Below are 14398 nucleotides of genomic sequence, written 5' to 3' on the forward strand. Positions count from 1 at the left end.
AGTTTTTCATTATAGGCTAAGATTCTATTATTCATAAGGACTCTAACACGGATACATGGAGTACCTTGAGATGCTGGTCACCAAATGTGTGGTTCCATGCACCCATATAATATTAAATGAGCCCACTCTCATGTCCTTAAGAAAAAACATAAAAGGCTTTGAATAAATGATGATTGAGTATACTATTAAAGCACCCACTTATGTTAACACCAACCTAGATCCATCTTAACTCCGGATCTACCAAGCACCAAGAGGGATCAATCTCTTTTCACTTTAAAAGAGGTTTGCATCTCAATAAATTTGATCCCACTTGGCGCTTGGTAGATCCACAATTAATATGGATCTAAGTTGGTTTAATTATTGATTATAATTAATCATAAATATAAGTATTAATTTTAGTTTTTTTATTCTATTTTATTAGTTTCATTTCTATTTTATTTTGACCAAGTCAAAATGTTATCAAATGTTTACATAGGAGTTAAGTTTACTTATGAAACTCAATCATAAAGATTTTTTTAATAAAAAGTAGATAGGGTGGGAAGAAATCTTGGATAAAATATAATATTATAGTATTATATTTTACCCAATATTTATTATCACTCCCACCAAGTTAAATGTGGCTAGGATGGGGAAATTACTAATTAAAATGTAATATTATTGTATTATTACATTTTACCCAAAGTGGGGGCAATTACTAATTAAAATGTAATATTATTGCATTATTACATTTTACCTAGTTACCCACAACCTAAATATTATATTTTACTCAATATTTCCTCTCATAACTCATGCAAAAATGAATTTAATTATCTAAAACCAATTATATTGTTTTAACCACAGGAATTTACTTGAAATATAAAAAATGCGACATACATAAACACCCTCAATTTTTTTTTTTACTTGTTTCCAAGTTACTATAGCCACTAGCAAATCAAATGGTCTCCATTTTGCGGTGTGATAACATCATTTCGTGTTCTATAGGTTCTAATTATGTTCCATTTATGCGAGGGTTTTGTTCATATTTCCCTTTTTGTGGAATAAAATACGTGTGTCGACTCCTAGGAAATTTGATGAGGGTTTTCTGTATGTCGTGCGAAACCCTCGAATTTCTAGTTCCGATTTAGGGTTGAACTGTTTGTTAATATAATGTTTACTTTCTCTGATTATGGGTTAATTTTGTTTATTTCGAATGGACTGTAGGCACAACAATTGTCTCTTAATTTAACTTCCAGAATTACTATAAGATGTATTTGATTATTCGGTCTAAGGTTGTTTTTCCATGGATGCAAGAATTATAATTTTAAGAACAAGTAATGATACTTTAGGTTTCTCTATTGTAAATACTGAGTTTTAAATTTATTCGTCACTTGATTATTATTTTAATTTTTTAAGCACTAGAGAAATTTCGGTTGGCTATTTCATTACATACATTCTTAACATGTCTTTTAGGGCTTGATTCACTCGTTCAATTTTTCCATCTGTTTGCGGATGATATGCATTATTATATTGAATCTGAGTGCCCAAACCAGTAAAAAGGGCTTTCTAAAACACAAAGGTGAATTTTACATCCCGATCAGAAATCACCACATTTAGAATACCATGTAACCAAAATATCTCTCTCATAAATATATATGCAATTTCAATAGTTTTGTAAGTTGACTTAATAGGAATAAAATGGTTTGTTTTTCTCAACTTGTCCACCATTACCATGATGGAATTGTTTTACTTCCTAGACGTAGGAAAACTGGTTATAAACTCTAATGTAATCATATCCCATTTCCACTCAAGGATAGGGAGTGGGTGAAGCAAATCAACAGGGTGCTGGTGTTCAGCCTTAACTTGCTGGCACTCCAAACATTTGGCTAGATATTCAACAATATCCTTTCTCATACTAGGCTAGAAATATTCTTTTTTAATTACAGAAAATAGCTTCTGATATCTGGGATGGGCAGTAAAATGACTTTGGTGAAACTCATCCAACAAGAATTGTTTAATTTCTAACTGATTAGGAACATATATTCTTCCTCTTAAGGTCAATAAATTATTATAGTTTATGCCATACTCCGATGGTTTTCCAGAATTCTGTGCTTGTTTAGCTTGCTGCCATAGAAATTCATACTGTGGATCCTTAAGAGAAACTTCTTTAATCTAATTAGGAAAGTCAATTTCCACTTGACTATAAGATATTTCATTTACATGGTACAATTTTATTCTTAATGCATCAACCAAATGATTTTCTTTCCCTTTAAGATGTGTAATGTTGAATTCAAACTCTCTTAGAAAAACAGTCCACCTAGCTTGGCAAGCGTTTAAATTTGGTTGTTTAAAGAAATTGGTTGGACTAATATGATCTGTCATCAAGAGAAATATTTTCCCCAACATATAATGTCACAACACTTTTAAATCATGAACAAATGTTGTTAGCTTCAAATCATAAGAGACATATTTTTTCTCATGTTCCTTTATCTTACGAGATTCGTAGGCTATTACCCTACCTTCTTGCATTAAAACCCCCCTGACACCTTCCTTGATTTGGACACATACAAGAATGAAATAGAAAACAAATGTAAATATAAACATGGAGATGCAACAAAAATAAAACTTCATGTCATTAATATCAAAGAATTGAAATATGTTTACATACAAAATGGAAATAAACTAGCTTGAGTGATGGTAGCTTATCTCTGAGAAGAGATGTGGGGGCTACATACCTTTGAACTGTGTTATAATGAGGCTCGAGGGACTTTTTATTATTGAACAAAAAGATAAACCTTTAAACAACCAAAACCCTAACCCCAAGAGATGGAACGCTAAGAGTTTGTGGGCCTCATTAGGGTTAGTTGGGAAGCCAAATTCACAGGGTCGTAACTTGATCATATTATCTCCGTTTGGCACATACTATATGTCGTTGGAAAGATCTCTTTGAATACTACATGATTAGTGATAGGACCTTACCTGTGGCTCCAGGCCCTTAGTATTACAAGGTTCGTAAATTGTTTTTAATGTTGCAATTTATTCATATGGGAACTCATGGTCGGCTTTAGAAATTCACTTCCTGCTCTTCAGGTTCTAATTATGTTCCATTTATGAAAGCGTTTCGTTTAAATTTCCCTTTTTGCGGAATAAAATCCTTGTGTCAAATCTCAGGACATTTGATGAGGGTTTTTCGTCTGTCGTGCAGAAGCCTGGAATTTCTAGTTTCAATTTAGGGTTGAAGTGATTATTAATATAAATTTTCCTTTATCTGATTATGGGTTAATTCTATTTCTTTCAAATGGACCATAGGCACAACAACTGTCTCTTACTTTAACTTCCAGAATTATTGTAAGATGTATTTGATTATTCGGTCCAAGCTTTTTTTGTCATGGCCGCAAGGACTATACTTTTAAGAACAAGTAATGGTACTTCAGGTTTCTATGTTGTAAAGATTGAGTTTTAAATTTATGTTGAAATCTAATTTCAACGCAGCTGCCAGAAACCGGTCAGCTAATCCGCCGGAAAGCTCTAGGGTTGATTTCAGGCAGAAGGGATTTTCCGATGATCGAGCCCGAGAAATTTTGGAGCTGACACGTGGTTCAGCCCTGACGTAACGCAACGTAAGAATCTCGGGGGTTAATGTTCAGCACTTGTTGGCCTTCCGATATTCTCCTCCTCCGTTCGATCTACTCCACCCTTTTCGTCCGTTGATTGCCCAAACCTGCATATGAACATACATTAATGACTTTGCGTGGAGTGAATTTCATTTTTGGTTGACCGCGGTAAAATAATTAATGAATTAATTGTTACCGTAGAGAATAGGTAAGGTGATTTAAATTTTAATGTTTTTATATGTATCGGAGGTATGGTGGTGCATTTAAAGAAAGGCATGGGTGTTAAAAATACTTACGGCACGTAAAAGTAATTGTGTTTTTTTTATTTTGTTTTGTTTTCAAAAAAAATGAAAAGGGCTCGTGCATTGACTATTGTAAAAAAAAGAGAGCAGTGAAAAACGTGCTCTGCATCTCTGTTTTGTTTGGCACATGGGATATAAGGTTTTTGTTGTTGGCCATCGTAGAATAGTGGTGCAGCGAAAAACCATGTGTGGTATGTATTGAACACACATCAGTGTGTAAAAAGATAAGAACCAGGTGATGTAATTTTTGGAGTTGTAAGAAAACCATGTGTGGTTTTTGCACAAGCAGTGCATAAAGAAAATGGTGAAGTTTTTTTTTGTAAGTCTGTGTGAATTTTGTTTACAGCAGTAAACTTATGTAAACTTTTATTACAGTGAATGTAAAAAGGGATTTACAGCAGTTAACCCAGTAATTTCTCAGAAATCTTTTATGGTGTTGAAATACTCTATCTCTCAGTGAATTTTTTTTAAGTCTTCTGTGCACAAAAGGATCCAGGAGAAAAGTAAAAACAGAGCATTGCCTCTGTGTGTTTGAATGTTTGGTTTTTGGTATTTTCCCCATAAAAAATACCCAACAGTGGTATCAGAGCAGGCTCAGGCTCTTTAAAGAAGTTAAAGAAGCTGAAGGGAGAAGGTTGTTGCTGCAGCAAAACTTCTCAGGCAGACAGAAGACTCAGACAACAAAGGGTTCAGGTATTTCTCAAAGATTTTTCTTTGTGTTGCTGCTGAAAGAGACAGTCAGTTTTTTTTTAAATACACAGTCAAGGAATGGCCAGCACAAGCACTGGTATGGGTATGTTTAATACCCAGCTCCCACAGTTTAATGGGAAGAATTATGACTACTGGTCTATAACTATGAGAGCCTTGTTTGCTTCTCAAGATTTATGGGAAATAGTTGAAGATGGTTTTGAAGAACCAGCAAATGAAACTGAGTTCAATGCATTAACTCAGGGAGAGAGAGATCTCCTGAAGAGCAATAGGAAGAAGGATGCAAAGGCCATTTTATTGTTGCATCTAGCAGTAGACCAGAGTATATTTCCAAGGATAGCAGCAGCTAAAACATCACACAATGCATGGGAAACCCTCAAGACAGCCTATCAAGGCATGGAGAGAGTGAAGACAGCAAAACTACAATTGCCGAGAAAGGATTTTGAGAACTTGAACATGAAGGAGTCAGATAACATTGACTTATTCTTCACTCATGTGATTGGTGTAATCACACAAATGAGAACTCATGCAGAAACCATTGAAGACAGAAGAATTGTGGAGAAAATATTGAGGGTCTTACCCTCAAGGTTTGATGCCATAGTCACCACCATTGAAGAGACAAAGGATCTCTCAAGCTATTCAGTTGATGAGCTACATGCATCACTGATAACACATGAGCAGAGGTTGAGTAGGAATGAAAACTCATCTCTTGAGCAAGCCTTCAAGACCCAGATGTCCTTTGGAAGAGGAAGAGGTCAAGGAAGAGGAAACCGAAGAGGAAGAGGCAGAAGCCAGAACAGAGGAGGAAGGAACAGCCCATCAAATGCACAAGGAAGAGGCAGCAATCCAAATCAGAACCAAGGTCAAGGCAGCAGCCAACAAAGAGATCAGTATCAGGCTCAAGGACAAAGGTATGATAAATCTAATGTTCAATGCTATTATTGCAAAAAGTATGGACATTATGCAAGTGATTGTAGAAAGAAACAACATGATATGAACAGTAGACAAAATGCAAATGTTACAAGAGAAAACAACAGTCAAAATAATGTCCTGTTAGCTTGTAACATGGCTGAAACACATAGTGAGGACATATGGTTTTTAGACTCAGGTTGCAGCAACCATATGACAGGGAACATAGCCCTCTTTTCAGCCTTAAATCAGAATTTGAAATCAGAGGTCACACTAGGAACTGATAGTAAAGTGTCTGTTATGGGAAAAGGGGAGGTAAAAATATTTACAAAGCAAGGAGAAAGGAAAACCATAGCAGATGTCTACTATGTCCCCGGAATGAGATGTAACCTATTGAGTGTTGGACAGCTTATCCAAAAGGGTTACAATGTTTACTTTGTAAATGATGTGTGCACCATCATGGATATACCACCCAGCAAAAGATGCATTGCTGAAGTGAAGATGACAAGGAATAGGATGTTCCCTCTCAGGATCCGGGCAGACATGAAAAACAAAGGTGAAATTGCAGCAGTCACCCAAGAGGCCTTCCAAAGCGTGCCAAAGGATGAAAATTGGTTATGGCACTTGAGATTCGGGCATCTAAATTTTGGAGGTCTGAATTTGTTGAGCAGAAAAGGAATGGTAAAAGGATTACCATTGATAGAGAAACCGGACAGCCTATGTGAAGGCTGCATTTTGGGAAAACAACATAGAGAGAGTTTTCCATCAGGTAAGAGCATAAGGGCAAAGGCACCCTTAGAGATTATCCACTCAGATTTGTGTGGACCAATGCAAGCTCCATCATTAGCAGGCAGCCTATATTTCTTAACATTCATTGATGATTTGACAAGGAAGACTTGGATATATTTCCTTAAAAACAAAAGTGAAGTCTTTGAGAAATTCCAAAACTTCAAAGCACTTGTGGAGAACCAAAGCGGGCTGCACATAAAAGTATTGAGAACTGATAGAGGAGGTGAGTATATCTCAAATGAATTCCTAAAGTTTTGTAGAGAAAATGGAATACATAAACAGTTCACAACTCGGTACACTCCGCAGCAAAATGGAGTTGCTGAAAGGAAAAACAGGACCATCATGGATATGGCGAGGAGCATGCTAAAGGCAAAGCATTTGGGAAATGACTATTGGGCTGAAGCTGTAAATTGTGCAGTGTACATTTTGAACAGGTGTCCTACAAAAGCAGTGATGAACAAGGTGCCAGAAGAAGCATGGAGTGGGAGAAAGCAAGGAGTCACCCACATGAGAGTTTTTGGGTGTGTGGCCTATGCACACATTCCAGATCAGCTAAGGAGGAAGTTGGACAGCAAAGGGGAGAAATGCATCTTCATTGGATACAGTGATGAATCCAAAGCCTACAGGCTGTACATTCCATCTACCAAGAAGTTCTTTGTCAGCAGGGATGTTCAATTCATTGAAGAGGAAGCTTGGGATGGAAGCATAGAGAAAACAGTGAATGTTAAAAATTGTTTGTCTCATGATGAAGATGATGAGGAGGTGGTTGAGATACATCCCCAAACAGCAGCGCCAACACAAGGACAACAAGGGACACCATTGAGGACAACACAAGGACAACAAGGTACACCATTGAGGATCAATGAGAGTGCTTCTCCAAGCACACCACAAGGAGGAAATTCAAGTGCATCCTCAAGCACTTGCACACCAAGTGAACGAGGTAAGAAGTTTAGAAATCTAAGTGAAATTTATGATGAAGGAATGAATTCCTTATTTGCCTTGTATTGTCATGTTGATGATCCCATTCATTTCGAGGATGCAATCAAAGATAGGAAATGGATAGAAGCTATGGATGAGGAGATGAATGCCATAGAGAGAAACAAAACATGGGATTTGGTTGAGCTACCGAAAGGCAAAGAAGTCATTGGTGTGAAATGGGTCTACAAGACCAAGAGCAATGCTGAAGGCAAGATTGAAAGGCATAAGGCAAGGCTGGTTGTCAAAGGGTACAAGCAGCAGTATGGGAGAGATTATGAGGAGACTTTCGCCCCGGTTGCAAGAATGGAAACCGTGAGAGCAGTGTTGTCCATGGCAACACAAAACAAATGGAAAGTCTACCAAATGGATGTGAAATCAGCATTCCTAAATGGAGTGTTAATGGAAGAGGTCTATGTGGAACAGCCTCTCGGATATGAGAAGAAAGGTGAAGAGCACAAAGTGTGCAAATTGAAGAAAGCTCTTTATGGGCTGAAGCAAGCGCCAAGAGCATGGTACAGCCGGATAGATTCATATCTATTAGATAATGAATTTGACAAATGTGAAGGAGAACCCACAGTCTACATCAAAGAAAAGGATGGTAAAATTTTAATTGTTGTCTTGTATGTAGATGATGTTATTTTCACAGGTAATGATGATCAGCTTATTGAGAATTTTAAATCAGTCATGAAGAGTGAATTTGAAATGACTGACATGGGTTTCTTAAGATACTTCTTAGGCATAGAAGTAGATCAAAATGAAAAAGGAACTTTTATATCTCAAGCAAGATATGTAAATCAAGTTTTGGGCAGATTTAAGATGGAAGAATGCAAGGAAGCAATCACTCCCACAGTGATGGGATTAAAGCTCAGCAGAGAGGACAGCAGCAAGGATTTTGATCCTATCCTATACAAAAGCATTGTGGGCAGCCTTATGTATTTAACAGCAACTAGGCCTGATTTAATGTATGTTGTTAGTTTAATTTTCAGGTTCATGGAGAGGCCAAAGGAGGCACATTGGCAGGCAGCAAAGAGAATTTTGAGGTATGTCAAAGGTACCAAAATGTTTGGAATTCTATATCATGCCTCAGAACATTCAGATTTGGTTGGGTACACAGATAGCGATTGGGCTGGAAGTGTAGATGATCGAAAGAGCACTTCCGGTTATGTATTTCATATGGGTTCAGGAGCCATTTCATGGGCTTCTAAGAAGCAGTCCATTGTAGCATTGTCTACAGCAGAGGTTGAATATGTGGCAGCTACAGCAGCAGCATGTCAAGCAGTGTGGATGAGAAGAATGTTGAGAAGCTTAGGCCAAGAGCAGGCAAAAGCGACAGTGATTTTTTGTGACAATAGCTCAGCTATTGCTTTGTCAAAGAATTCAGTGTTTCATAAGAGAACGAAACACATTGATACAAGGTTTCACTACATCAGAGAATTAGTGAACAATGGAGAAATTGTCCTAGAACATTGCAGGACTCAAGAACAGGTAGCAGACATCTTGACAAAGCCACTTGATCAGAAGAGCTTTGAATTTTTGAGAAAGTGTCTCGGTATGACCGAATGCCCAGCTGTTGAAATTAAAGGGGAGTGTTGAAATCTAATTTCAACGCAGCTGCCAGAAACCGGTCAGCTAATCCGCCGGAAAGCTCTCGGGTTGATTTCAGGCAGAAGGGATTTTCCGATGATCGAGCCCGAGAAATTTTGGAGCTGACACGTGGTTCAGCCCTGACGTAACGCAACGTAAGAATCTCGGGGGTTAATGTTCAGCACTTGTTGGCCTTCCGATATTCTCCTCCTCCGTTCGATCTACTCCACCCTTTTCGTCCGTTGATTGCCCAAACCTGCATATGAACATACATTAATGACTTTGCGTGGAGTGAATTTCATTTTTGGTTGACCGCGGTAAAATAATTAATGAATTAATTGTTACCGTAGAGAATAGGTAAGGTGATTTAAATTTTAATGTTTTTATATGTATCGGAGGTATGGTGGTGCATTTAAAGAAAGGCATGGGTGTTAAAAATACTTACGGCACGTAAAAGTAATTGTGTTTTTTTTATTTTGTTTTGTTTTCAAAAAAAATGAAAAGGGCTCGTGCATTGACTATTGTAAAAAAAAGAGAGCAGTGAAAAATGTGCTCTGCATCTCTGTTTTGTTTGGCACATGGGATATAAGGTTTTTGTTGTTGGCCATCGTAGAATAGTGGTGCAGCGAAAAACCATGTGTGGTATGTATTGAACACACAGCAGTGTGTAAAAAGATAAGAACCAGGTGATGTAATTTTTGGAGTTGTAAGAAAACCATGTGTGGTTTTTGCACAAGCAGTGCATAAAGAAAATGGTGAAGTTTTTTTTTGTAAGTCTGTGTGAATTTTGTTTACAGCAGTAAACTTATGTAAACTTTTATTACAGTGAATGTAAAAAGGGATTTACAGCAGTTAACCCAGTAATTTCTCAGAAATCTTTTATGGTGTTGAAATACTCTGTCTCTCAGTGAATTTTTTTTAAGTCTTCTGTGCACAAAAGGATCCAGGAGAAAAGTAAAAACAGAGCATTGCCTCTGTGTGTTTGAATGTTTGGTTTTTGGTATTTTCCCCATAAAAAATACCCAACAATTTATTCGTCGCTCAATTATTCTTTTAAGTTTGTAAGCGCTAAAGAAATTTTAGTTGTATTACATGTAATTTTCTTAATGATTATTCCTATTGGAAACAAACTATCTTACGGTTCTAAAATACATTGTGCTTTACTATAACTTTAAATTGCATTGTTCTCATAATGAACTTTAGTCTCTTAGAATTAGGTTTGCAGTGTCAAGCTTGTAATGTGACTAGTTCATATTTTTCAATGAAATACTTGCTTCACAGTTCCCTCTAGTTAGTATTATTGTTGATATTTTTTTTTTAATATTTTGTAGGTGCCCGACATAGAGACCCATGGATCTTGGTACCTTCTCTCTTCCCATGGGGTATCCTAACTGACACTTATAATACTAGACTCTGGATTGTTCCATGCCAAAACTTTGGGTCTGTCTAGATGGAACTTAACCGGGGCCATGACTCTGGATTTCTTTCCCAGTCGTTAATGTTATCAGTTCAGGTTGGATAGAGTTACATTGTTACCAGTTCAAGGAGTTTGTCTTTTCCTATCTATCTGTGCTAACTTGATTGTTTCCTTTTCCCAAGGTTGTCTATAGTATCACGGATACCCGAAGCCATTCGTAAATCTAAACCCTCTTTTCACATTTCCTCTGGTCAAATCATGCATAGACTTATCTGTATATATTCCAACCCTAAAAATTATAAGGAAGAATCTCGTGGTTGAAGTCGAGAAGGAACCTTTTTCCTTAAGAATAAGGGCAGGAATTGTTTAGAGAATTATTAACATGGCATCCCATAACATCTCGTACTTTTTAGTATCTATCATATTCACAACATCTCATAATTCATTATTTCTATATGACATTCAAAGTAATTTACTACAAACATTTACAACGATTCTCTACAATATTTACAATAGTTATTTTACAACATTTATAGTACTTCATATATTTTTGAAAAGAGATATAGATACTTATCTGTATTAATCTAGAATTATCTAGAAACTTAATCAGGAAAATACCACACCTCCCTTCAAATGAGAATGACAATCACGACCAGTTCTCCCCCCAAGCGCTTGTCTTTCCAAGACAGTTAGTTCAACAAGGACCCTTTCAAGGTCAGTGCATATGCATCAAGGTCCAACCCAGCCTATAACTTACAGCCTTTTGTTTGTATCATACTTTTTCCACTGGATCAAGTCCAGCTCAAAAAATACTCCTTAAGTAGTCTCCCACCATACTTTCCTAGCATCTTGTTCAGGTATTTTCTCTCTCAAGATGTTTTTCCTCTTCTTCCAAAGAAAAAATAAAGAACCCCTTATCTTTCCCATAGAGATATTTAATATCTAGAGAAATAAGAGAGAGTGATAACAATCATAATTGTCTGGAAGTTTTAGAATTTTTTTAGGGTCTTTTCCAAGGAATTTCAAGACTTGTCACAATTTCCTATTAACCAAAATAATAAAAATAAACCTTTATCATTTAAGAGTTTACGCAGATTTTCCTCTCATCCTTAATTATGATATTCTCATTCAGTAAAAATAAATAATTAACAACAATATCAAATATTTACAACATTGGGGTGTTACATCTCCCCTCCTTGTGTGAAACACCGTCCCCGATGTTCACTCTTTCCCTTGGAATAGGTCAGGATATGTTTGTTGCATAAAGCCTTCATCTTCCCAGGTGGCCTCTTCCGGGCTAAAGTGTCTCCACCTCACTTTAATCTAGGTGATAGATGACCTTCGTAACATTATTTATCTATGATCAAGAACACACAAAGGATCTACTAGGAATTCTTCGTCCAGTTCGACCTATCGCACAACAACAACTCTATTTTCAATTCTTTTAATTACTGAATTAAACACATATCTACATAAAATATTTAATTTATATTTTACCTTTACATATTTCCAATCAATAACATGTTTGGAATCATACACATATTTATTTAATAATGAAACATGAAATACATTATGAACCTGAATATGGCTTGGTAGTGCAAGTTGGTATATTACAGGACCCACCATTTCCAGAATTTGGAAGGGTCCACAGTATCGAGGTGTTAACTTTACACAACCAACCTACCTTAAGGTGCTTTTCCTGGGTCTAATTCACAAATAAACATGATCTCCTACCTGAAATTCTTAATAAGTCATTTTCTTGTCTGCATATGCCTTTTGTCTATCTTGGGAAGCCTTTAAATTATGTCAAAAAGTTTCATTGTTTGCTCCATATCCACTAACATATGAGCTAGAATTATGTTAGGCCCCTATACTACTACTGTAACCCCTTATTGTTATTAGTACAACCCCCTTATTATATTTTTGTCATAAAGTGTGTTGAGAAGAAATTATTTCACATAGAGTATGAAGAGGAGGAAGAAAAGCATCAAGAAACATCAAAATAAGAGGATATAAGCTAGGACCCAACCCCAAAGAAAGAAGAAATGAATCAGACCATATCTTGTACAGCATTGGCAAGAATTACCACTCCTCAAACTCTCAAGATAGAAGGACATATCAAGAAGAAAAAGGTGCAAGAAGTGAAAGATCACATCGAGAAAGAAGAAATGAATCCAACCATATCTTGTAATTCATTGGTCAGAATTACCACTCCTCAAACTATCAAGATAGAAGGACATATCAAGAAGAAAAATGTTCAAGAAGTGAAAGATCACATTGAGCATCACGAAATGAATCCGACCATATCTTGTAAAGGATTAGAAGAAATTACCACTCCTCAAACTCTAAAGATAGAAGGACATATCAAGAAGAAAAAGGTTCAAGCAGTGAAATATCACATCGAGCATCAACAACAAGTTCTCCAACTTTTAAAGGACAACGCCACTTTGGTGCAAAATCGAATGAAACAACAGGTAGATCAACATCGTAGTGAAAAATGTTTTGATGTAGGTGATTGGGTATTTTTGCTACTACATCTCAAGCAAGCTATTTATGAGAAGGAAATGTTGGCAATACTACATGCACTTAAGAAATGGCGGCCTTACCGAATGGGAAGACACTTCAAGGTAAAAATGGATCATGATAGTCTTAAATACTTTTAAGAACAACTATTATCTTTAGAAGAATAGAAAAAATGTGTCACAAATATGTTGGGTTATGACTTTGACATCATCTATAGAAAATGGAAGCAAAATTTTGTTGCAGATGCACTCTCAAGAAAGGATGAGGATGTGGAAGCATTGTTTTGTGTTGTTTCTATTATCCAACCAGATTGGATAAACGAAGCAAGGGATGAATCGAAGAAGGACGAAGAAGTGTGGCCACTCATTCAAAAGTTGCAGAAGATCCCAATTCAAATAATATTGCCATAACTTGAAGAGGAAGGAAAAATCATATTGGAACCTGGAGCAGTCACAGAAACAAGAACCTGACAGCTATGAAATTGATCAATTTCAGAGTATCTCATCAAGTGGAATAACTTACTCGCTGAAGATTCCACTGGGAGGACAAGAATATTCTACAGAAGCATCAAGAACTTCTCAAGCCTTGAGGAAAACACTTTTTGAAGGAGAGGGGCATGTTAGGCCCCTATACTACTAGTGTAACCCCTTATTGTTATTAGTACAACCCATTTATTATATTGTTGTACCCATGTAGTCCCCATATTGTTACTATTGCGCCCCATAGAAGCCCGCTATTTTATGTACATGGCACAATTTTATGTTTAATGCATCAGCCACATTGTTTTCTTTCCCTTTGAGATGCCTAATGTGAAGTCAAATTCGCTTAGGAAAGCAGTCCACCTAGCTTGGAGGGCATTTAAATTTCATTATTTAAAGAAACTGGTCAAACTACTATGATCCGTCATCAAGAGAAATCTTTTCCCCAACAAATAATGTTGCCAAACTTTTAAAGTGTGAACAACCATTGTTAGCTCCAAATCATAAGAATACTATTTTTTCTCATGTTCCTTTATCTTATGGGATTTGTAGGCTATTACCCCACCTTCCTGCATTAAACCCCCCCCCCCGACACCTTCTTGGAAAGCATATGTGTACACAAAGACTTATTTTGCTGGATCTGCAATATTTAGTGTAGTGGTTGTTGTCAATAAGTGTTTAAGTAGTTCAAAACTATGTTGGCACTCTGTTGTCCACTTAAATTCTCTTCCTTTTTTCTGCAACAAAGTTATAGGATAAGAAATTATTGAAAACTCTTCTATAAGTCAGTGATAATACCCATCCAATCCCATAAAAGATCGAATGTCTGCCACATTTTTGGGGACATGGCACTCCATGATGGTTTTAATTTTCTCAATATCTACAACTATACCTTGTGATGAGATTACATGTCCTAAGTATTGAATTTGATTCTTATAAAAATCTCATTTTCTGAATTTAGCATAAAATTGATTTTTTCTTGAAGTTTGTAGTATTATCCGAAGATGTTCCTTATGCTCTTGCAAGTTCTTTGAGTATATAAGAATATCGTCAATAAAAATTAGAACAAATTTGTTTAGGTAGGGGTGGAATATATCATTCATTAGGCTCATGAAAGAT

The sequence above is a fragment of the Pinus tabuliformis genome, chromosome 8, assembly GCF_031772625.1.
Source record: "Pinus tabuliformis cultivar Carrire ecotype Pingquan chromosome 8, CPIR1, whole genome shotgun sequence".
Taxonomy (NCBI): domain Eukaryota; kingdom Viridiplantae; phylum Streptophyta; class Pinopsida; order Pinales; family Pinaceae; genus Pinus; species Pinus tabuliformis.